This window comes from Microtus oregoni, unplaced genomic scaffold (assembly GCF_018167655.1).
Source record: "Microtus oregoni isolate MIOR12 unplaced genomic scaffold, Mior012 000007F_ref0000211, whole genome shotgun sequence".
In the NCBI taxonomy this organism is placed as follows: Eukaryota; Metazoa; Chordata; class Mammalia; order Rodentia; family Cricetidae; genus Microtus; species Microtus oregoni.
This window is the reverse complement of record NW_024543066.1, coordinates 893921-918856: the sequence shown is the minus strand read 5'-3', so window position 1 is coordinate 918856 and position 24936 is coordinate 893921. Positions and strand designations below refer to the sequence as shown.

At 39.3% G+C, this 24936-nt stretch overlaps 1 protein-coding gene across 1 annotated transcript in view; it reads left to right on the top strand.

Moving 5' to 3' along the window:
• Positions 1 to 2415: 2415 nt before the first annotated feature.
• The window catches only part of Pcdh15 (protocadherin related 15), a 600282-nt gene continuing 577761 nt past the window's right edge, over positions 2416 to 24936 (top strand). Inside the window, exon 1 of the mRNA XM_041655402.1 lies at positions 2416 to 2545. The gene's annotated coding sequence lies outside the window, so the exon portion shown is untranslated. The remainder of the gene's footprint in view (positions 2546 to 24936) is intronic.

Here is a 24936-nt window from a genome sequence, read left to right as displayed (position 1 = left end):
CATCTAGAAAAGTCTTCACATTAGTGAGGATTCTTCATGGCAAGTATGTCTATCATGAAAAGCAATAATCCCTCTTTATTTGGATATACAGGGCCCCAGACAGACACAAAGCTTGCAGGCTACCATGTTGAGTAAATTTCTCTCAACCCAAAACATTGTTTAAGATAGTAAGGTGGAGTTTGAAAATTTACCTGTGTTAAAGTAAGATGTCATACAGTCACTATAGTGAGAAACTCAACATCCAGACCTGTGAGATGCCTTATGGGTAAAGGTACTTGCTTGAAGACCAAGGGTAGGATATCCAAGATTAACACTGTTGGAACAATTGAACAGATGCCAGTAAGTTGCCTTTTGACCTCCGTACACAGACATGCACATTGGTACAAACATACACACACTGAGTAAATAAACAGGCACATGGATAAATGTAATTAAAACCATAGTAAAAAAATAAATACCAAAATAGGTGTTATTAAAAACTAATTAAAAGTAAAAGTGATTATGCTATATATTCTCATAGGTGTGTTGTGAAATACTTATGTTTATTAAATTACAGACTTATTGAAGAAATGAAAGCATAATCCTTTAAGAGTATACAGAGGTGACTTCAACTGAGCTTTAAGAAGAGGGTGAGATGGAGAGAGAAGGAAATTATAAGTCTGGAATAGTCTATACTGTTTGTTTAACAGAAATTATTACCAGACTAGGCACCTTCTACATTAATGTGTTATTTAATTTTCTCAGACACTGTCTTCCCTTTTCTGGCCTGCTTTTAAAGTGTTTATATAAAATTTACTTTTAAATTCTGCTTGATATTATAGCTTATTAACTGCTAATTTAAAAAAAATGTTTTTGCTGGTATTCAAACACAGAGATTTTATCATTTCCTTTTCATGAAAAAAAAGGAAAATCAGCTATTTCAGGAAACATCCTATTGAGGATCTAATTTTTCATAGAAGACAAGGAAGAGATGGGAAATTTGTGTGTGTGTGTGTTTGTGTGTGTGTGTTATGGCTGATTATCTGATGTGTCATGCAAGTTATAATTGAATTTTACCAGGAGAGGGGGTGACTTTGTCATTAATACAAAATTATAGTTCGTTGTTCTTATGAAAGCAGTTGCTTTCCCGAAGCTCTTAATGCGTGTAATCCTCATATATGACAGTTGTGTTGGGTGAGTCTTCTGTCTTTGTTAATATCTATTAGATCCTTCTTTTTCTGGGGTTGTGGTGAACAAATGTCTCCTTTCTCCAGGTGGAGCACTGGTCACAGACCAAGAGAGTATGCCAGAATCCACCTTGGGGAGCCAGGGAAATGGGAGGGCTTTCAGAGCATGGGGGAGGGATGGGGGATTTACAGGGTTGGGATTGAGGTATTAGGATTTTGCCTTTACTCTGCCCACTAGTCTGTCTCCTGAAATGGAGTGGTAAAATTTAATTTGACTTGAATAAGTACTTTGCAACATAGATGTGTTTGTTCAAAATGAGACTCTGGTTAGAGCTCACCATAGCTAACTTTTATTAGTTTAGACAAGTCTAACCATTAGTGCAGAGGTGCTATCTATACACCCAAGGTCAGGGTAAGCTTCATCATAGCACCCTTTTGTGAGACATGCAGGATTATAAAAACCTTCAATGTTTACTTTTGTCTCCGGATGAACGCATAAGTTTTTGTTTTGTTGTTGTTGTTGTTCCCCGCCCACCCCCCCCCCCCCCCCCCCGCAACCACAGTGGACTGCAGATGTGAAAAATGTTGGTTTCAGAAGTTGTATTCAAGGAGAGGATTGTGTAGAATAGGAAAGAGAAGTCAGAGAGAAAGTGGGGGCGATGGTAAACAGAGCTAAAGACATTATTTTCGCCTGGTCAATAATATTGTCACCGAACACAAGCGCTGAACTTCTTAATCCTGTTTAATTGAAACAGTACAAACAACCACACAAAAGAGCAAAGACCCACCAGACAGGCTAAGAGGACACGGCATAATACAGCCCACAGCAGCACGGACAGTGGGATGTCGATTTGTCTTTGGGGCCGTAGCACCTGCTACTAATTGGTACGAAGCATTCAGCAGCCTCCTCCTGGCTGAGCACATCCAACTGTCGCCTGTATAAGCCTAGACGAGCAGGAGAGCTAATTGCTGCTGCTTTTCAGCCAGCTGATCAACGTGCTGAGCTAATAGCCACAGATAGAGGGCATGCAGATCCCCGCTAGCAGCTTGGAGTTAGTTTCTCCTCGTACCTGAGGCAGTTGGCATGCTCCTCCAAACATGGAGAGGGAGGCTGGGGTGCCTCCTCCGGTAATACGTTAAGGGATTCTGTTTTATTATGTTTTATTCATCTCCAGTAACACTTTGTATATGTGTGTGATGAGACTAGCGTGGATATTAATGCTTCATCAGAAACAGGAGCATAATTTGTGAATGAATCATCTTGAGAGTAGTGAGGCAGCCAACGCTGGTGGTTTGTAAAAAGATGTGCGGGAGAGATCTTGGCACCGGTAGTCACTGCATGAGCTCGCCTCGACTGAAGAGGAAACTTTAAATGGCAAGTAAGTTCTTGGGTCCCGTCTTTCTCATAGCCTTTTAAGATTGTAGTGAGCTCCGAAGAACAAGGCAAACTCTTTGGGACTGGATGTTTCTGTGTCGTGACCTCACTCTCTCTCACGTTTGTTCAGTGCGTTCAGGAGTGGTGGCCAAGGACTTACTTTCTGGAAATTGTGTGTTGCTTTTACTTCCTGAGGACTGAGTAGTCTTGTGATTTTTGTGTTGAGAATTCAGTGTAATAAAAATGCTTTTGAATTATAACTGTTTCACTTAGCTTAAAAAAAAAAAAGCCCAAATCGCTTTCTCTACTTTTCTACCCCTGAAAGTATAAAATCTGGCATGCTGTGTTTTATGTACACAAATACCAGTGTTTCCTTTTATGTGTGAAGTTGCTGGGGTTATTACTTTGTAAGAGACCTGATCTAGTGTACAGTGAGCAATTTTGGACTGCCTGCCGTTCTGTTGTATTGTGGATCTACGATGTTACTACTGCCTCTTTAGTGCGCTGGAAAACATGTTACTTTTGGACAGTGTTTGAGAACAGAAGACTTGTAGGGCTTGGGTCTATGCTGAAGCTTTCCTGGTAGGGCTTGGGTCTATGCTGAAGCTTTCCTGGTAGGGCTTGGGTCTATGCTGAAGCTTTCCTGGTTATACAGAAGTAGTCCTATGTGGTCTCAGGAGCGTTTCTACTTTACTGGTGTGTTTTGGTTGGGGAAATGGACCCCAAGCCACTAGCTTCAGCTCGGTCTTTTGAGACTTTGAAGTGTGTGTCCCCTGAACACAGAGCCGTCTGTGTAATTGTAGCCCCGACCTGCAGACCCCAGGTTCACTAGAATGCAGTATATTCTGTGGAATTAACTCCAGTTGTGCATACAGAGAAGGGCCGGTTGTCAAGAATAGAAACCGGATGCCTAAGTCGTGGTGTTACTTAACTTTAGAGAAAGAATTAAGGTTTTTTGTTTTTGTTTGTTTGTAAGGCATATTATAAGCATAGAATGTTACCCCTAGTTTGTTTGGTCTATGGGCAGGCTTTTGATAAAGATGTTGATCTTTCTCTTCAAGTTGCCTCTACTCTATGTCCCTTTATTTTGTTCATCTGTGGCTGAGTCTGAGCCACAGTTTATCTGCTCCCGAGAAGTCTTCAGGTTTCAGCAACTTGATGCCTCTGCCTCTGGACTCCTTCTCCTATGAGAAAAGGGCACAGTTGAATGGGTGCTCAGTTCCCCTGAGAGATGACCTCCTCAACCCTCAGCGGGTGCTCAACGAGCCGTGCTGATCCCTAACACAGAAGTTACCCCTAAGCACTAACAGCAAAGGGCCATGAGCAGGTCTGAGTATGAGGCTTACTTAGGAGCTGCCCTGTAGGAAATGATGGAGCTGCTGTGACCATTGCTTATAAAGAGATTTCAATAAAATCTTCGTGAGACATTCTTAACCTGATGATATGTTGCTGAATAAGTGATGGGATCAGTGAGCATGGGAATTATAAAATCTGTTGCACAAAGCATCTGTGCTTTTACATTTAAGGTGAGTTGAAAGGTAAACACGTTGCGCTTCCCAATATTTCCACGTTAAAAATTGTCTGTCATTCATCCAGTTTTTGCGAGCAAGCAGGCAAGCAAACTTCTGCCTTCACTGGCATTGTCAGAAGTTCCAGGCTGTGTTGGTTTATTCATTATTCCTCTCTGCTGCTACCAGATCATCAGAACTTTTACTTCACAACTAAGAACGAGACTGTTTTATGAAAGTAAAATTGAAAAAGCCCAGATATGACCAATTTATCAGGTCTGAGGATCTGCTGCCCTGTATTGTAAAAGTGAAGGCATGATTCTTGCAGAGCCAATTATTCTGGAATTCACGGTGTACAGGACAACAGAGCCCTCTAATGAACCAGTACTTAACCCAACATTATTTGAAACACAGAAGCCCCTTGTGTCTAAAATATAGTTAAAAGACATTTACATGTTAATACCTCCCTAACACTGAATGGAGCTGCATGATTTTGAGCATTTAAGTCACCAGCAATAATGATCTAAACAAAAGATTGCATCTCTTTTTAAATTCATATTTTATTTGTGTTGATGTTTGATGTTTGTGCATATGTTAGCAGACACGCCCCTTCTATGGAATACCTGACATTTCAGGAGGTTTTAGGAGAGGGTAGGTATGTAACTCATGGTATCAGTCTTGGCTCTAAGTGCCTTTACCTGCTGAGCCATCTTTTAGGAGCTCATATTGCATCTTAAGGAGGAGGTTATGTATATTGTCTAAAGATTCCACTTTATGATTTCATATTTATTGATTTCATATTGTTGCTGTTTTTTGTTTGTTTGTTTGTTTGTTTTAATTTTCCTAAGGAGTTATTCCTCCTCCTAGGATCCTCCATTTGCTAGAAACATTGTGTGACAACATCCTGGTGGCATTTACAGATAAAATGATAGTGTAGAATTATAACACTGGAATTATCATTGCAGTTTAAAGTAACTATCCATAATCTACTTTCCACATTTGCTACTAAAGCTTGCATATGGGTGATACAAGCTGCTTTGCAGCAGCAACTTTGTACATGTTATCACTTTATAAGGGTACAGATAGGACTGACAACTGAAGATGCTTTGTGCGGCTTTGGGTATTGTCTTCCTGCTCCTGTGTGCTGAGCTACATGCAAAGTATTGAAAAGAACTGCGGGAACGCATCGGGATCCTTGGTGGATCTTGAGGAAGAAGAGTGACTCTGAACAATTGTAGCAGGATTATATTCTCCCAAAGTTGCAGGTTCAAACACCTCGAACTGAGCTAAGAAGAAATCTTCACTTAAATTCAATCCTAGGGTCACTAAGATTGGAGTGGCAACAAGAGAAGTGAATATAGAAAGAAATTAAAATGTAGCTCCTCCTTCCTTGGGTTGGTCTTGAAGGTGAGCAGGAGCCTTGTCTTGTGTCTGCATCCCCAGTAATGTGTTATCTGAAGTAACAGAACTGGGTGATGGTAAAGGTCAATGTTAGTTGGTCTCAGTCTGAAAATAAGTTCTAAACTGTTGTGCTAGGTGATCACACACAGAGAGACACACAAGCATGTACTCACATGTGCGCCCAAACACATCCAAACAGATAGACATGCACATAACCACAAAAGGCATGCTAGTTTATAGTGTATACATGCAAACATATGTACACACAAAAAAGTCCTATTTAAATAAGAAACAAGCAAGCTTCCGATTGTGTTCCAAGGACAATAGTTGTTTCCTGGGAACTTCAGCACACACCTTACACGTTGTCCTTCAAGTATCATCATTTACAGTTCAGCTTTCAGGACGGTCATCAGCCAGGATGTTAAGTGGGAAGTCTGGGTTGTCACTGTGAAATGATCTAAAACCCAGTGGTTTTTAATGGTCTTGTATTCACTGATGAGATACGTGTGCACAGGTGTGTGTGTCAATAACAGCAACAGAATGTCTACTCTAAGATAAGTTTCTACTTGAGCGGACAAATGGAAAGATTTTTCTCTTTTCTCGCAAGCCATTTGAAAGGTGTGTTCGGCCATAAACACAAGACAACGGCTACTGATCCCACAAATGCAAAAGGCACAAGTAGTCATTATTTAAGGAAACTACAGAAAATAAAGCACGACTCTCCTTCACGTTGCTAAATGGAAAATTCAAAGCTTGTTTATTGTGTTTCTCGATGGGCAAGGGATTGACAGGAGGTGTAACTTCTGTGTGCTTTTTGGAGAGTAAGCATTCTCAGGCCACGGCAGGTGCAGGGCTCCTACCGCTTCGCAAGGACACTCATTCCCATGGCCAGTGAAAGGGCGGGCTCAGGCAGAATTAAGCACTGTTTCCTGAGTGGGGGAGGACAGCGCCGAGGGATGAAGTTTATCATTCAACTGGGCCCTGCTAGTGAATGCCTGCACTGTGTCTTCACAGACTTGTCAGAATGGGCCTTTTCTGATTCCGCGCCACTGAATCCTTATGGGGACGCAAACTGTTTATCCAAGGACAGTGACTTCCTTTTTGCTTTCTCACTTAATGGACTGGTTTCTTCAACTTTGCATCTATCACTGAATCCAGAGAAGGGTCTTCGAAACTGGATGAGAGTTTCTGTTACTTTTAAACCCAACATTTCAGCCGAGGGCCAAAGCATCACAGAAATGTCTCAGAAATTGACAGGGACATGAGGAGACACCAAGCTACTCACAAATGAAATGAAAGGAAGGGGACAGTACAAAAAGGTCAGAGACAGCATAAAGAGTAGGCTAAAAGGCAGAGTGTAGAAAGATTGACATACATTGTGACAGAAGATTAAACATTGTGTGAAGGGAGGCTGAAAATGGAGGGATGCAAACACCTGGACAGGGATGCACACACAGAAGCTGATGGACAGCAAAAGGGAGCACAGAATGAGGAACAGAAAACAAAACAAAGTCCCAGCACGCTGAATTGGTCTTTGTAGCTCTAAATCACAGAACTCAGATAGTAGAAACAAATGACCTTGAGTCAAAGCTAGCCTAGGCTATCTATGGAGTCCATTTCTGAAACAAATCACAACATAACATAACACCATGCTTTGGGAAGTAAAGACAGTGCCTGGGAGGGAGAGACTAAGGAGTGGGAGACTGAGGTAGAAGAAAGCAAGAGAGAGAAGGAGAAAATTCTGTGTGAAGGGTGGTGGGTGTGGTACAGTGGGAATAGGTGAGGGGTGCATGAAGCAGTCTTCTTATTTCCATAAGTGCAATCATGGGGAGGGATTGTATGGGAGGGAATGTGATCCAGAAGCAACAGAACTTAATTTATGCTCCAGGACCTGGCAGCAATATGTGAGTTGTGTGACTTTTCCAAACACTACTTTATATTTGCAAAGAGACATAGAAAGTATATAGAACCCCACCTATGCAATCCATTTGAGCAATGGCCTGGAGCCAAGAATTGTCCCCACAAGTAGAGACTGTTATGGGGCATTATCAGCATCATCACTATCATCCTTGTCATCACTATCAGAACAACTATTATCTTAATTATCATCACCTCCATCTTCACCATCACCGTCCTCTAGGATAAATTCATAAAAGCAGAAGCATAGAAATCAAAGATAAAGCCAAATCCTTCACTTCCTCCTCATTCTGTCTACACTACCATACAACATTTAGTATTGATAAACTACTTAACTTCACTTATAAAACTTGGGTGTGATTGATGACCTCTTATTATTTCTTTGAGACATTAATTTGGGACTTACAGAAAGTGTATTTGCAAGTCCACTGAAATATCTAATAAATGAACATTCATTTGCTCTGAATATTGTTTTCAAGGCTAAAATGCAGTGTTGGGGTTTAATAGAAAATACTGCAGTATGGCAGTCTGCTTGCTCCTTTCAGGTTTCAGATGATGTTCTGTTAATGCACAAAAGCATTGGAGCAGGTGTCTCCCTGTGGTGAAGCCCACTTATTAAAAATGCAATTGGCGTTATAGTGGTTTTGCTTATAACCATGTGTTATTACGCAAGAAATGATATAGCAATTTGGAAAATGGTTTATTTTTGTAGTAACAAGAATGAAAAAGGACTGAGGGCAATTAAACTAGATGTACGCAAAGAGTCAGGAGGTGTTTGTAACTGAGAAAATAAAACACGTGCACATTTTGAATTTGAAGGAGATGTGGGAGAAAATAAAGCCTATGTCTGGCTAATGAATGAAAATGCACACATTGCAAGAATCAAAGCGGTTTAGGCTCTACGTAGAAAATGATAGACAGGCTCCTTTTCTAAAATGTGGTTTCATTTTTATGAACTTAAAATCTTGGATGTTTCAGCACTGAGCTTTTGACACGAAACAAATTGTTTCTCATGTACCCAGGAACACATTAGAAGAGACTCTGAGGATATCCGCAAGGGTTTGGTTGAATAATTTTTCTTGACTTTCTTTGGTGTGAACTAGAGCCGGTTTGCCTAATGTAAAAGATAATGTATTGAGTGTCCACTCTATGTCAGGAGCTGCGCAGGGAGCTTCGGGAGTGTCAGTCACTTGGCATCTGCAAGGGAAGTGATGTCAACCAGCTTGCCCCTCGTGACTGATTTCATATCTGAAAATCTCTACATCCAATATGTGGTGTCACTGTATGAAACAACTTTGCATTCTGTCAGATACTTCAAACATGAATGCAGGTTCTCTTGAAATTGTAGGATTTGATTATCTATTTTGGAAAAATAGCAAAATTTCTAGGCATTGTCCCAAGATTTACTGGTAAATATTCATTCAAAACATATTGGATTCTGAATATGTTACATGCATTCGTATGTGGATTTAATGGTCACAGTTAGTACCAGGATGAAGTTCAACGAAGTATCAGATATTATACTTCATCACATCACAAAATAACATTTAAAATGATAGTAGCATCAGTGGGAGACACTGACACCGTGAGCTGCAGGGGGTACTAAGATATGTCTTAAGGCTTATAGAACACAGTACATACATAGGAAGCTGGTGCCATTTAGATATTGATTTATTTTCTCTTTACTTTGTGTGTGCGTGCACACACACACAAGTGTTTAGGTATATATGTCTGTTCATTGTGTGTATACGTATGTTAATACTCAGAAGTCAGAAGAGGGTGCCAGACCCTGTAAAACTGGAGTTATAGGTGGTTGTTAACTGCACAACATGGGTGCTAAGAATAAAACTCCATTGCAAGAGTAGCAAACTATCTTACCATATGAGGTGTTTCTCCAGCCCCTTTCCTCTTAACTTTCATATATAGACATTTGTTCATCTGTCTAACTTCTATCAATCCATCATCTATCTATATCTATCTATCTATCTATCTATCTATCTATCTATCTATCTATATCTATCATCTATCTATCTCTCATTTATCTCTATATAATCTAGCTATCCATCCACCCATTATCTGTCTGTCTGTCTATCTTCCTAGTGCCTTACTTGATTTAATGAAAACACTAAGTATCCATTGTTCTCTATGCTATCTCTGCCATTTTCAACTTAATCCTATTTCCAAACACAGTGATAGTATAAACTTAGATCATGTTTATCTTAAAGTACCATCATTATACAACATGGTTTTGCTAATTTCCATACCAGCAGACCTTTTCGGTTCCTTTTTTAAACACCTAATTTATTATTTTTTGCGTGAGGCATTCCATCTATGCTTTAAATATTTTCTTCATTTTCAGAAATAAATAAATTCCATTTTTGAAGTAGCAGCTATTCTTTTAGTAACATGAACACACAGACTTAGATTGAATACCAGATCATTGACCCTGACTGAGAATCTGAGTTCAGTTTTCCACTAGAACTGCAGCCCTGGGAGGAGACAGTGGAACACTAGTTGAAGTGTTCCCACAGGATGGGACTAGAATTCTTGAATTCTCCAACACCAGAGAACAAGTGAGGCTTATCTCACCGCATAAATTATTTCCAGATGAAGGAGACATTCAACCGAATTAAGTTCTTCTCACACTGATTATCTGGCCATTAATGGAGACATAAAGCCGAGTAGTCAATGGATGTCAAGCTTAGCCTAAGCCTGCCTGTTCTACTCTATGTTTTACAGGACTGGGGTGAAGGCTCACTTGGCATGTTCGGTGAATGACCCCGCAAAAATATTTTTGGGTGACATTTAAGGTTCAGTGAACTCTTTGATTTTGATGCTAAATGGATGGTGTTTCTAGACTGTCTACATTCAATAAGCAAACACTACTATACTAACAAATAATTCCCCCAAAGACAAAAGTGAATATGGTTATAGATGAATAGATGTATAAATACATAGACAGGTAGTTGATAGTTGATGGGTGATAGAAGGTATAAATGAGGTGATAGATGGATAAATGGATGATGAACAGATGTATGATGAACTATAAATCATAGATAGAGATAAATACACGTCATATATAAATGCTGAGAATTTCTGAGACCTATAATTTTCAAGTTAGAGATTCAGAAAAGTGGATGGTATATTTTGGTCCACGTCCACATATGAATGCCGGAAACCCATTTCCCAGCTTAAAAATAAGCCTAGAGAGAGATTTGTTCTCTCCCCAATCTGTTCCATTCAGGCTTTCAATAAATTGGGTGAGGAATGTGCACATGGAAGTGAGCAATCTGCGTTACATCCTGAAATGTCCCCACAGATGCACTAATGGATGGCCACAAATGATTAATGCTGACTAAACTATCTGGACACCTCACATCCTGTGGGCACATGGGAAGCATCATCGTATTACCTCACAAAAGTTAAATGATTAATACTGGTTCCCCTCTAAAAGGGATACATTTAGGAGGTAGAAAAACAATTTTCTACCTAATCTTTGTGATTCTGTGTCTGGGGTTGGTAGAATGATGGTTGCAATTACTCTCCTAGTGTTCGTTGCAGAAGGTTTACATGTTACCCAAATCTCTGTGTTTGCAAAGATGCCCTTAGGTATATATATATATATATATATATATATATATATATATATATATGAAAACTGTTTTTCTTAGAGGGTTTCCTACTGGCCCTATTATCTAGTCCATATGGAGCCATTAAAAAAATCCAAGGGAATCCAATAAAATCCAAGATATTGTTGTTTACGTCATTGGTTCCCAAGCCTACCAACCTTCTTCCTAGTCTTCAAAGAAATGTTACGCATTTGCTCTTGTGCAGTTTATCGGTTTTAAGAAGAACAATGTAAGGGAATGGAGCTATGACAACATGGGAAAATCATGGCTTTCTGACTCACTCTATAGGATGGTTCTCCCTGCTCTGTGGAAATTCTGCAAAAGGTCAATAGTGGAGACAAGGGAAGGAATTTGAAGGTAAAGCAGAGGAATTTTCTGAGTACCTGTTTTGTTGCTGTTGTTCTCTTTTGATTTGGTTTTTAGCTTCTGCCTGTCTTGTTGTTTTGTGCTGGATATATTTTTATCAAACTACCAGTGTCTATTGATGATTTTCTACGTAGGTCACAAGACAGGAAGAAGCAAACTTCCTTACTGCTATATTTCATATTAAAATACAAAAAATGCATTTCAGCTTCCTCTTCCTTTCTCCTCTTAGAAATAATATCCAGGACAAATCCATGTTCATTTATCAGATATTTATTATTTGTCACAAGACAAGAAAAAAAACATGGTGGAGGACCTCAGTTGGTGATCAGGTATTGATTTTGCTATATTTCAATTTTGGGTGTTTAGTGCATTAAAATTTCCAACCTGAGATGAGGATATAGAATATAACAATTATTTCATGGTAGCCACAGGATAACCTTTCAGTTATGTTTGTCATACAAACTTTTAAAAGATTGGGTAGTTAGAGCACTCACTCTATGACTCAGGACATATCACTCTTAAAGACAGAGTAGAAAAAGATAGAAGAAATATGGCATTTTATTGTTGTTTAGAGACAAGGTATCTCTTTTATGTAGCTTTGGCTATTGGAAAAACTGCTTTGTAGACCAGGCTAGCCTCACACTCACAGAGATCTGCCTAATTCTGTCTCCCAAGAACAGGTATTAAAGGTATGTGTTACCATAGCTAGCTTCTTTGAAAAGATTTGGCTTGAACCTAAGAATACGGGAACTTATTGTTAGTGAATTATATATCACTTTTGTCATTTCAGTCCTCTATTTATTTCTCAAGACATACACATCTATACAAGCACACAGGCACATACCCCCCACATAGTACATGCCCATATATGTGCACATATGCATACTCATGTAGGTGTGTATACCCAGACACACTTGCTATCACACTCATTTATAGCGCCGTTCAGTTTACTGCTGACTATAATTGCTGAGAGCTTAACAGGAAAAAGGAATAATCTCTTCTACTGCTTATAAGGCAACTCCCCCTCTTGCAGCATTGCAGGAAGTCATGGGGTTAGAATTTAAAGAAAGACAAAATAGAAACAAAGTTTGAATAATATTAACATTGTGTGTCTTGTGATTTATTGCTATTGACAAACCAAGGGGATAATTGTAACTATTACAAAATATCTTGCTCATCAAGTCAATTCTCAGTTATGACGGTTTTGAAGCCATCCATTCCCCTGGAAGAGATTGTGTTGCCTTGGAGGGAAAATCAGCAGAAATTTTAGGGACATCCCATGTTGCTTCCTGATGACGGTCAGTCTCACGGATACAAAAGCCTTTCCTAGCAGTCTCAGATAAGAACTGACTGGTTGCCAAGGGACCTTGACCCTGTGTCTGACTTAAGAATCAGATTCCTAAGTCTGAATTCAGCCTCGAACTCAAGGAGCCATCAGTAAATTATTAAGGCAGTTTCAATACTTGTATTGAGACATCATTTCCAGCTGCACGGCTTATTTGCTTCTCCTCATATGAGCGCCGGCAAAGGTCATTGCTGCTAACTTAAAGAAGATTGTAGGTATGCCTTGACTTGCATTCTGTGATGTTCCTGACTGTTCCTAAGCTTCCGGTTCCTCTACATCCCTGTCAGTCAGCACCATTTTCATCTCTTTATGTTTTCTTTATTTATTATTATCTTGTTTTAAGGTTTTATTTTTCAATACATGTTCTTATTTTTACTCCTTTTATTCAGGTTTGTGTCTTATGTGTAGATATCCCTAGATTTGTTGGCCGATACTAATTCTTTCCCCTGATACTTGTAACACATCTCAGTGTCATGCTCTGAAAATGTTAATTTGTGCCTTTAGGTTCTAGCTGGAATTATATGTGTAGCATTTCTAAGTTTATTCCAAAACTCAATCATATCCATTTGCCCATGTAAGTGTAATGCTAATCTGTAGGGTTAAGTCAGCCCCTTTAGGGGGCGGGGTTTGCCTCGGGCGAAGGCCTGCCAATAAATGGGCACTTGGAGAGGCGGCTCGGCCCTTTTTTCCTCCCTACCTCCTGTACTACGCTGGAGCTTCGGTTCTGTAAGTTTAACATTAAAGTGGTAAATATTCTTTGATATCTGCATTGCATTTATTTTGCGCGGATACACTAATCTATGGTGTCTTTTTCATCCTGTCTTTCCCATTTTCTCCTTTTCATATCTTTATTACTAATAGACAAGTACATAAAATTCCAGACTTAGAAACTGCTGCCTGTCATTTCCTCCTCTTGCCTTCTATTCATTTCAAGTTTGCTCTGCTATTTTTTCCTTAATAACTAAAGTAAAACCCCTGATATTTTCTTTTGATCCCCACACCTCTTACTGGACCCCAGTGCCTGTTTTCTCCTAACCTACTCTGATCTTCATTCCCCATTTCCCATCTATTTTATTTACTTTTTCAGAGTGCTATGAATATCATCATGTTATTGTTTTATTTTCTCATTTTATTTATCCAGAAACTCTTGAGGGTACTCTCTCTATCTAATCAAATTTGTTAGAAAGCAAAGAGTAAATCCCACAAGGACAGACCTAGCTTGCTTTTCATACAACTGGATTTAAAGCTTATACATCTTGTCAACATGTAGGATTTCTTTGCTTAGCTTTCTTTGGCTGCCTGAATCTGTTCTGAAAATCACGTTGGTTAATAGCATGATGATGCTGTTGGAGTCCATACCTCTGAGGAAGACCCGAGAGTGAAGTCTGTGGTGTGCCTTATCCCAGGGATAGGACGAAAGCAAACCGTATAGTCTTCACTCCATCTGGGGCAAGGTAGACAAAAGGAAGGATTGTGTACAAATATACCTCCATGAAGCAACAGGTTTATTAATGTGACTCAGAGCAGAGTAAGAGACTCTACTACATACAGTTATACCACCAAGAATTCCTCTGGACAATGTATATGTTGCTAACAGAATCTCATGAATAATCCATGAGCTCCCATGATGCACATGAGGCTCACAAACCAGTCCCCTCCCTGTGAGAATGTGACCGGATCTCGAAGAGATGCCTGAGGGAAGAAGTCACAACTGATCTGGTTAAAACATCAGTGGTCATGTTCAACCCAGAAGGAAACGTCTGCATGACAGAAACTGAGAGTTTCCTAATTTCAGGTTTGACTTGTCAATGTTTATGACCTTAAAGTATATCCTAGGGTTTTGTATTAGGGAGCTTTGCTACTAAATTCCCTTTCAGAATTATGACCAGCTTATTGCAAAGGTTCTAATATACTACTTTTATTTTAATCTGTTTACTTCCTATAAGTCTCCCTGGTTATTTTAGTGACCTGCTGACCTTTCAAAAGTATAGTGTTCAATAACTCTGTAACTGGATAGTTGATGCAGTTTCTGTTGCTACTGCCTTTTACTTTGGTCAGTTAGTGTGTAATAATAACTTTAGCCCTGTGTTTTCTACTTGTTAGATTTGTTAGAACATGCTTTATGCCCTAGTATTTGGTGTACTTTGGAGAAAATTCTACATCCAATGGGAGGCATATGTTTTGTAGAGATACTGGATATCAGATTCTGTAGGAATCTCTTACATCTTTTGATCTATGAGACAAGTTAACTTCAGTTTTTTTGTTGGGTTTTAATTTAACTTATGAATTCAGTATTGAGAGTGTAATATTGAAGCTACCCACAACTGTTGTGTCTAGATTCAGCTATGCCTTAATGTCCAGTAGCACTTGTTTTATAATATTATATCAGATATATTTGCAATTATTATATATCTTTTTTTTTTTGGTTTTTCAAGACAGGGTTTCGCTGTGGCTTTGGAGCCTGTCCTGGAACTAGCTCTTGTAGACCAGGCTGGTCTCGAACCCACAGAGATCCGCCTGCCTCTGCCTCCCGAGTGCTGGGATTAAAGGCGTGCGCCACCATCGCCCGGCTGCAATTATTATATATTCTTGATAGAATGTTCCTTTTATTAATGTGTCATGGCCTTCTTTATCCTCTTTAAATTATGTGGCCCAAGTAACACTGTGTTGAATGTCAGCATAGTTTTGTGGATAGCTTTTGAGTTGTATTGACTTGGAAGGCAATTTTCTTTTCAGCCTGGGTATGGATTTCTATTGTAAGATGAAGTCTTTTATGTTAACTCCTGCAAGAATCTCTGCCTCTCTGTCCTTTGGGCTCTGTCCCCATCTCTATCTCCATCTATCTGTTATATACATTCTCTTTCACTCTTGCTCCTGTCCTCATTGTTTCTTTCTCACTTGTGGACCTTGAGCCTTAGGCTTCTCTTACAAGGGACATGTTCTTCATAACTGGCCCTTTACAGATGACTATGGGCTACTAATTTTAGAAGTCAATCTTCCAGTTAGAAAGGCAAAATTTAGTAGCAAAGAGATGCCACTGCATGATGGTTATTACTTCAAATGTAATAACATTAGGTATGCTTCACCAACCTTCTTCAATATTAGAACTGCATTTTCTGATATAATTCTAGCTCTGAGTATAGATATGGAGATATAAGAAGATTTACACAGACTCACTGAGAAACATTGATGTCTGTAATAATTCTGAGCATGTGTGAATCCCTAAGGTAAGGTGTATCTATTTTGTAGTGGTTCTTAAGAAGGACATTTTTAACAATACTTATGATAATACCTAAAATGTATACAGATTACTTCTAGATCTTGCAGAGATTCAAATTGAATAAATTGAATGTGTTTCAACCCATAAAATAAAAATACATTTGAGTGAGAAAATATAATCAATATAACATCAAATTCACTGAAGCCCAGATCAGATTTTGCAGGAGAAAGTTTTCAAAGAAAAAAAAAACTGTACTTGATACTTAGACTCTATTAATGATTCCTTGAAAATAAAAACAAAACTGAAGAATATACCTGTATGTGTGAATGGATCTAATGAAATCAGTTGTAATCATTTGTGATTTTGAGTTATCAGCATTTTGTTGATCATACAAGCATTGAATCAATACAATGAAGAAAAAATTGTAAAAACATCTTGCCACAAGATAGCTTTTGTTTATGTGGAATGGTATCTGAAGGAATGTCTACAGGTACTCCAAATAATAATTTCAGTTATAGTTACTGTTTTCTTTATGAAATTTACTATCATTGAGTTCTGTATGCCTGTGTACATTGATACTATATAGCTGTATTTAGTAATTGGCATATTAGGTTATTTTCAACTAATTTTAGATGTTCAAATGATTCCATATTCAATGCTATACTAAGGAATATGGAAAGTGAAAAGAAAATCTGGTATGTTTAAAAAAAACAAAATGAATAAACAAAAACACATTGTTAGGACCAGCTAGATAGCTTTGTAGGTCAAGTGCTGGCTGTCGAGACAAGACAGTCTGAGTGTGATCCTCATCACCCATCTGAAACGTCAGCTTTGATTTTCATGCCTATACTGCCAGGCTGGAGTAGGAGACACAATGCGATCCAAGGAGTTTCAGTGAGAGACTATCTCTAAAACTAATGTAGAAAGAGATGGTAGAAGACACCAAGTGTTGACTTTTGTTTCCTTCATGTGAATGCCTGAGTATCTACACTGCAACCCTCCACAAGTCTAATATATCCCTCATCTGTTTATTGCGATAATAAAATAGGTAACAAACAACTTCAAACCTTCCAGCAGAGTTGACCCATTTGCAACTTGTCTCAGTTTCTTCGGAGTGCTCTCTTTCTCTTGACTGATTCATCCTGTAGTTGACTAAGAATCTGAGCGTGTTTGGATAGTTCCCTTACATAGACTATGAATGTAAAATTTTGATGTTAAATTAAAACGCGTGAGGGTTTGTGCCCAGTCTTATTGTGCTTTGTCATGCTGTGTTCAGTTGATAGCCCTAGGAAGCCTGCTTATTTCTGAACAAAAGCAAGAAGCAGTGTATCTGGGGGAGACGGAAAGTGAGTGGGAGGAACTGGGAGGAGTGGAGGGAGTGCGGCTGCATATATTGTATGAGAAAAGAATAAATAAAAGAGAAAAGAAAAGAGGAAAAGCATGAAGTAGATGACCCCAGACATGAGGCTGCCTTTGATGCCAGTAGTGCAACCGAACAGAGGCTGAGTAGGGAAGCAGGGCAAAGACAACAAGATCCAGTGACAGACAGGTTCAGGGGAGTGATGGACTTTGACTCTTTGCTTTATATTAAAATCAGAAATATACCTCCAGTTCCCTCAAAAGTACACTCCTTAATAGAAAATTGGACAATAGAGCAATTTTCATTCCAGCCAGGGCTGCATAGGAAGACCTTGCATCAGAAAAGCAGATAAACTGTTCCATCAAGCCATAGTTTGCTCTGTCATTTGTAATAAGTGAGCATTGAAGACACTTGGAGAAGTTCCTTCCAAAGGGATCTGCCAACTAAGAGAGCACAAACCATTATGACAGTTAATGATTCTCTATAAACAATTAAAAGGGTATGTTTTGCTGAGTTACTACTTGTTCATGTCAATACATTCCATATATATCTATTGACAATATTCCTACTTGAATGATAGCAGCAAAATAGTATTAATAAAGCTTGGCATCGTTAGCCTGAATTAAAGATACCAAACCTGAAAGCTACAGAATACCAGAAAGTGAGACATACCAATATTAAATTAGGCAATCAGATATAACCCAGGTGTATTGGGCCGCAAAACACCTAAACTTGACTGATCATACCATTTGATCACACATTCCTACTATATCCTTATGTTTACCTTACAAGGACGATGTTACCACCGCTTTTTATCACAGATGACTTCATAGTATATTTGAACCATTTAGAAATGTATTGTCCTTCTCTGTGACAAATATAAATTAATTTGAGTAGCTTAGTATGCTTTCAGTAAAGGTTCTCCTGCCTGGATATAAACACCTAGCAACAAAGGTTGACCCAAATGAAGGAAGGAATCTTGTATTGAAGTATGTCTTCGTGTGTATAATATTCTTTTGCACAGCCATAACACTTGTGGGGAGCGGGGGGAAAGGCTGTATGTACAGAAGCCGACAGTGAGATAATTCATTAGTGAGTATCCATAACTATGAAGATTTATAAAATTGATAGCCGAGAGCTAAAATATAGAAAAACAAAACTTTTTTGAAAGAAATTGAACTGTTTTGTTTCAAAATCTGTTTCTCCTAAGATCAGTCATTTACATTACATTTTTCAATCTATTTATTATTTATTTATTTCACATCCCAGTCACAGTTTCCTCCTCCTCCCTCTCCTCCCAGTCACTCCCCCCATTCCCCATCAACCCTCTGTTCCCAACCCCCATTCACTCCCCCTGTGTCTCTGTCCAGGAAAGGGCAAGACTCCCATAAGTATCAACAAAACATGGCATATTAAGTGGGAACAAGACTAAGCACCCCCCCCATGCACCGACGGAGGGAAATGGGTGCAGAACCCGCTGTTCTCCACCAGTATTACTTGACTGATTCGCATTTCATTAGATGTAAACTATATTGGCAACTTTGTAATAACGGAATTTCTGTAATTAAAAGAAAATTAGCTTCTATTAAATAAAAATGCGTTTTGATTATAAATGTACCATTATCTGACAAGAGTGATAATGACATGTTGAAACTATGGTAGATTTCTTCTGTAGTTACCATTGTTTGCATGGGCATCATCTTGAATTGGAATGGCTGACACTGTACTTGGGTTAGATCCTACGTGTAGCACACTATAAATCATTTTTTGGTGGATTACTTAGCAGGCTTAGAGTGGTAAGAAGGGGTCCAAGGTGGCTTATTTTGTCACGGATATGTAGAATCAGGTGTCTCTTCCTTATATTTTGCGAGACGTTAAGATAAGGCTCTTTTCTTAAGAGCTTTCAATATTCGGGTTTTATCTAGCTCTGGATTGAGCTGTCGATAAGAAATCTGTATCTTAGCTCGTAGTGTTTCTGTGATTATACATTTACCTCCAAATGCCTTGTTTTCCTTTATGAAAGGATAATTCCTATTCTGAATTTTCTTTCTTTCTGGTGTTGCCTACTCAGCTTATAGGTCTGAAGAGGATGCTTATTTCTTCTCACCTCCATCCCGTGCCTTGTGCTCCTTTCCAAAGGTAGATATTGGATGATATTGTTCAAATGCTTCCAAGAATGCCTCGATATGAAAGTTCTCCTGTCTTGCATGCAACCTGATTTTACATAGGTTATTCGCCAAGAGCACCATGATTAATATACTTAAAAGCTCCACTCCCAAGGAATATATTTCTGCTCTCACATCTCTCTTTAGGCCAAACTGTTCTCTGGTTTCCAAACATTTCAGAATTTGTTATGACACTTGACCTACAACTAGATTAAGCTGAGATCTCAACATTTTTCAGATATCTCTGTTTCTTTTCTTTCACATCCCATATTTATGATTTCCCAGTGTATATAAGCTATAGAAACTGACTTAGGTTCTCTTTCTTTCTTTTTTTTTATTGCGAAAAGAAGAAAAAAAAACATAAACAAAAAGCAAGTTTCCACCTCCTCCCAGCCTCCCATTTCCCTTCCCCTCCTCCCACCCTTCTCCCCCTCCTCCCACCCTTCTCCCCCTCCCCCCACTCCTCTCCCCCTCCCTCTCCAGTCCACAGAGCAGTCAGGGTTCCCTGCCCTGTGGTAAGTCCTAGGTCCTCTCCATCCATATCTAGGAAGGTGAACATCCAAACTGGCTAGGCTCCCACAAAGCCAGCACATTAAGTAGGATCAAAACCCCCTGCCATTGTCCTTGGTGTCTCATCAGCCCTCATTGTTCGCCATGTTCAGAGAGTCCGGTTTTATCCCGTGCTTTTTCGGTCACAGTCCAGCTGGCCTTGGTGAGCTCCCCGTAGATCAGCTCCTCTGTCTCAGTTGGTGGATGCATGCCTCGTGGTCCCGAATTCTTTGCTCATGTTCTCCCTCCTTCTGCTCCTCATTGGGACCTTGGGAGCTCAGTCCAGTGCTCCTGTGTGGGTCACTGTCTCGATCTCTATCCATCACCAGATGAAGATTCTATGATGATATGCAAGATATTCATCAGTATTGCTCTAGGATAGGGTCATTTCAGGTTCCCAATCCTCAGCTGCCCAAGGAACTAACTGGGAACCTCATCTTGGGCACTAGGGAGCCCCTCTAGGGTCAAGTCGCTTGCCCACCCTAAAGTGGCTCCCTTAACTAAGAATTGTGGTTCCGTGCTCCCCTATCCACCTTTCCTTTATCCCAATTCTCCCGTTTCCCAGGTCCCCCCTCCTTCCCTTCTATCTTTTCTCTCCCCATCTCCCCTTACCCCCATCCCACCCCCCCCAAGATCCCATTTTCTCCCCGGAAATTTGGTCTACTTCCCTTAGCGAAGAGGACAACAATATGTTTTTCCTTCGGTTCACCTTCTTCCTTAGCTTCTTTAGGTTCACCTATTGTAGACTCCGTGGTCCTTATTTATGGCTAGAAAACAATTATGAGTGAGTACATCCCATATTCATCTTTTTGGGTCTGGGACACCTCACTCAGGATAGTGTTTTCTATTTCCATCCATTTGCATGCAAAATTCCAGAAGTCATTGTTTTTTACCGCAGCGTAGTACTCTAGCGTGTATATATTCCATACTTTCTTCATCCATTCTTCCATTGAAGGGCATCTAGGTTGTTTCCAGGTTCTGGCTATTACAAATAATACTGCTATGAACATAGTTGAACAAATGCTTTTGTCATATGATAGAGCATCTCTTGGGTATATTCCCAAGAGTGGTATTGCTGGGTCCAGGGGTAAGTTGATCCCGAATTTCCTGAGAAACCGAAACACTGACTTCCACAGTGGTTGCACAAGATTGCATTCCCACCAGCAATGGATGAGGGTACCCGTTCTTCCACAGCCTCTCCAGCAAAGGTTATCCTTGGTGTTTTTGAGTTTAGCCATTCTGACAGGTGTAAGATGATATCTCAAAGTTGTTTTGATTTGCATTTCCCTGATTGCTAAGGAAGTTGAGCATGACCTTAAGTGTCTTTTGGCCATTTGAACTTCTTCTGTTGAGAATTCTCTGTTCAGTTCAGTGCCCCATTTTTTAATTGGGTTAATTAGCATTTTAAAGTCTAGTTTCTTGAGTTCTCTATATATTTTGGAGATCAGACCTTTGTCTGTTGCGGGGTTGGTGAAGATCTTCTCCCAGTCAGTAGGTTGCCTATACAGCAAGCCGACAGCTAACATCAAATTAAACGGAGAGAAACTCAAAGCCATCCCGCTTAACTCAGGAACACGGCAAGGCTGTCCACTCTCACCATACCTCTTCAATATAGTGCTTGAAGTTCTAGCAATAGCAATAAGACAACATAATGGGATCAAGGGAATTCGAATTGGAAAGGAAGAAGTTAAACTTTCGTTATTTGCAGATGATATGATAGTGTACATAAGCGACCCCCAAAACTCCACCAAAGAACTTATACAGCTGATAAACAGCTTTAGTAATGTGGCAGGATACAAGATCAACTCCAAAAAATCAGTTGCCCTCTTATACACAAAGGATATGGAAGCAGAGAGGGAAATCAGAGAAGCTTCACCATTCACGATAGCCACAAACAGCATAAAATATCTGGGGGTAAATCTAACCAAGGAAGTGAAAGATCTATTTGACAAGAACTTTAAGGCATTGAAGAAAGAAATTGAAGAGGATACCAAAAAATGGATGGACCTCCCTTGCTCTTGGATTGGGAGGATCAACATAGTAAAAATGGCAATTCTACCTAAGGCAATTTATAGATTCAATGCAATCCCCATCAAGATCCCATCAAAATTCTTCACAGATCTGGAGAAGACAATAATCAACTTTATATGGAAAAACAAAAAACCCAGGATAGCCAAAACAATCCTATACAATAAAGGATCTTCTGGAGGCATTACCATCCCTGACTTCAAACTCTATTACAGAGCTACAGTAATGAAAACAGTGTGGTACTGGCATAAAAACAGAGAAGTCGACCAATGGAATCGTATAGAAGACCCAGATTTTATCCCACAAACCTATGAACACCTCATTTTCGATAAAGGAGCTAAAAGTATGCAATGGAAGAAAGAAAGCATCTTCAACAAATGGTGCTGGCACAACTGGATGTCAACCTGTAGAAGAATGAAAATAGACCCATATCTCTCACCGTGCACAAAACTCAAGTCCAAATGGATTAAAGACCTCAATATCAGTCCGAACACACTGAACCTGATAGAAGAGAAAGTGGGAAATACCCTACAACAGATGGTCACAGGAGATCGCTTCCTATGTATAACCCCAGAAGCACAGACATTAAGGGCAACATTGAATAAATGGGACCTACTTAAACTGAGAAGCTTCTGTAAAGCAAAGGACACTGTCACTTAGGTTCTCTTTCTTGATTTTCTCTCTGTAGAAAGGCTGTTCTTACAGGCCTTTCCCAAAGGTGGCAAGACTTCACTAGAACAAAATTGCTGAAAAGGAATTTACTTATCTTTCATGGATAGGAGTAACCTTTATTTAAGAATGCACATCATTTGGAAGACACATTTTAATTTTACTATTGAATTCAAACAAAATATTAAAAAGCACTAAGCAGTTTACAGGAGCTTATGAGAGGGAGGGAAAGATTTCTCTTGTATTTGGTATGCTGCTTTGCAGTTTTCAGTTGTACTGGCAGAAAAACTACTGTCCAGTTGGACAATCAATGGGTAAGTGTTAGCCCCAGGATCAGGGGGGAGGTTTGCAAATGAGGCTCATGGGTGCTACAGAAAAGCCACAGGGGTCTGAGTAACAAGAACAAAGACAATGGAGGCAGAGCCCCTCCCGCTAAAAACACTGCATCCACTAATCCTTCCTCGCTCTTGATCATTATACACAATTCAAAGTATTCCTAATGAGAGCAGAGTTTATTTATTGCCTGACTGTACTCTACAATATCTAGCTTTTAGCTAAGAAAAGTCAGACTTCTGGATTCATAGTCCAGCCAGATGATCACACAGAGGGTGAGAATCAGCGTGCATTTATCAACGTAATGGGAAATAAATGTCAGCAATGTTGACGCAAAACAAAGCAAACAGAAACCCATTACCTACACCTAAGTGCATTTATGACAGTTTGCTTGCCCCATTGCTGCCAATCATCAGATGGAAGAGCATAATCAAGCATGTGGATGAATCCTCAACCCTCAAGGCTAAACTTCTAACCTTGCAGTGGTGAAATCTGGTGAAACATGATAGTTATCTTTCCTAGTCTCTATCTGTAGACAGAGTAGCATGGATCCATTTTTGTTGTTTTGTTTTATGTAGCTTTTCTACTTAAAGTTATGTTAGGGTTCTCATCTGTCTTGTTTGTGAGTTCCTGTGTGTGTGTGTGTGTGTGTGTGTGTGTGTGTGAGAGAGAGAGAGAGAGAGAGAGAGAGAGAGAGAGAGAGAGAGAGAGAGAATATACAGGAACACATGTGTGTATACATGGAGGTCAGAGGTCCATCTTAGGTATCTAAGTATCTCACTACCCTGGAACTCTCCAGGTATAACGGAAAGGCTGCTCAATGAACTGAAGGAATGCACATGCCATTTCAAGAGAGCTGCCATACCTGACCTTTGACCGTTGCATTTGGGAATTTAATTCATATCAGTATGCCTGCAAAGCAAAGCAAACATCTTACTGACCCAACTGTATCCCCATTCCATCGAAAATTCTTTTATTTCTGGAACTAAAACTAGTATACATGAATGTATGAGAAATCCATCAAAACAGCAATGAAACCTATGGCAGGGTAGACTCAAGTCTCCCTGTGGGTCATGTCAATCACATCATCAAAGTGTCTTCTTCATACTGATTTGTGTCTAGGTATATATATTTAATATAAGTAAAATTTAGCATATTGATACTCATTATAAGAGAAATGATTCAAGCCATATACTTGATCTAAAATTATGGAGAGGATTTACATTTATTTTAATCATTAATATGAAATTCAGCCTGACTAAAGAAGCAGAAACAAACAAAAACATAAAAAATTAACTTTTTTTTGTATGAAATGGATAGAGAGTGCTAGCATGTATGTGTATCAGTACAGTATGGAGGTCAGAGAACAATTTGTAGGTTCCAGGATTGGTCAAGTGCTAAGCCTTGGTAGCAGCTGCCCTTTCCCATAGAGTCTGAAAGCTCAGGAAGAGAACTTCCCTGGAATTATATGATTAACATGATTGTAACATAGAAATTATTCTAATTTCAAGGGAATTTGGTAGTGGTTCACAATGATTTACCTACTAAAATTCATTCTAAAATTAGAGAGAAAATACGAACCAGTAACTAATGTTGAAGTAATATGTGATACCTGATTTTATAAACTTTATAAGTGCAATCAAGAATACCTTTTCAGACTTCCTTGTCCAGTGGTTGATGCTGGCATACAGCTAGAGGACAAGGTTTATTACCATTCATTCAGAAAAGTTTATACGTCTACAAACTATCCAAAGGCTTTGCAAACAATATTGAACAAGATCACCATAATATCAAATTTCATGAATAATGTAACAGAGACTCATAGCTGAGCTTTGCCTGCCAATGGTAGCCATTTGATATTGGTAAATATAAGGAATTCCACCAGGTACCATAATCATAGATTTC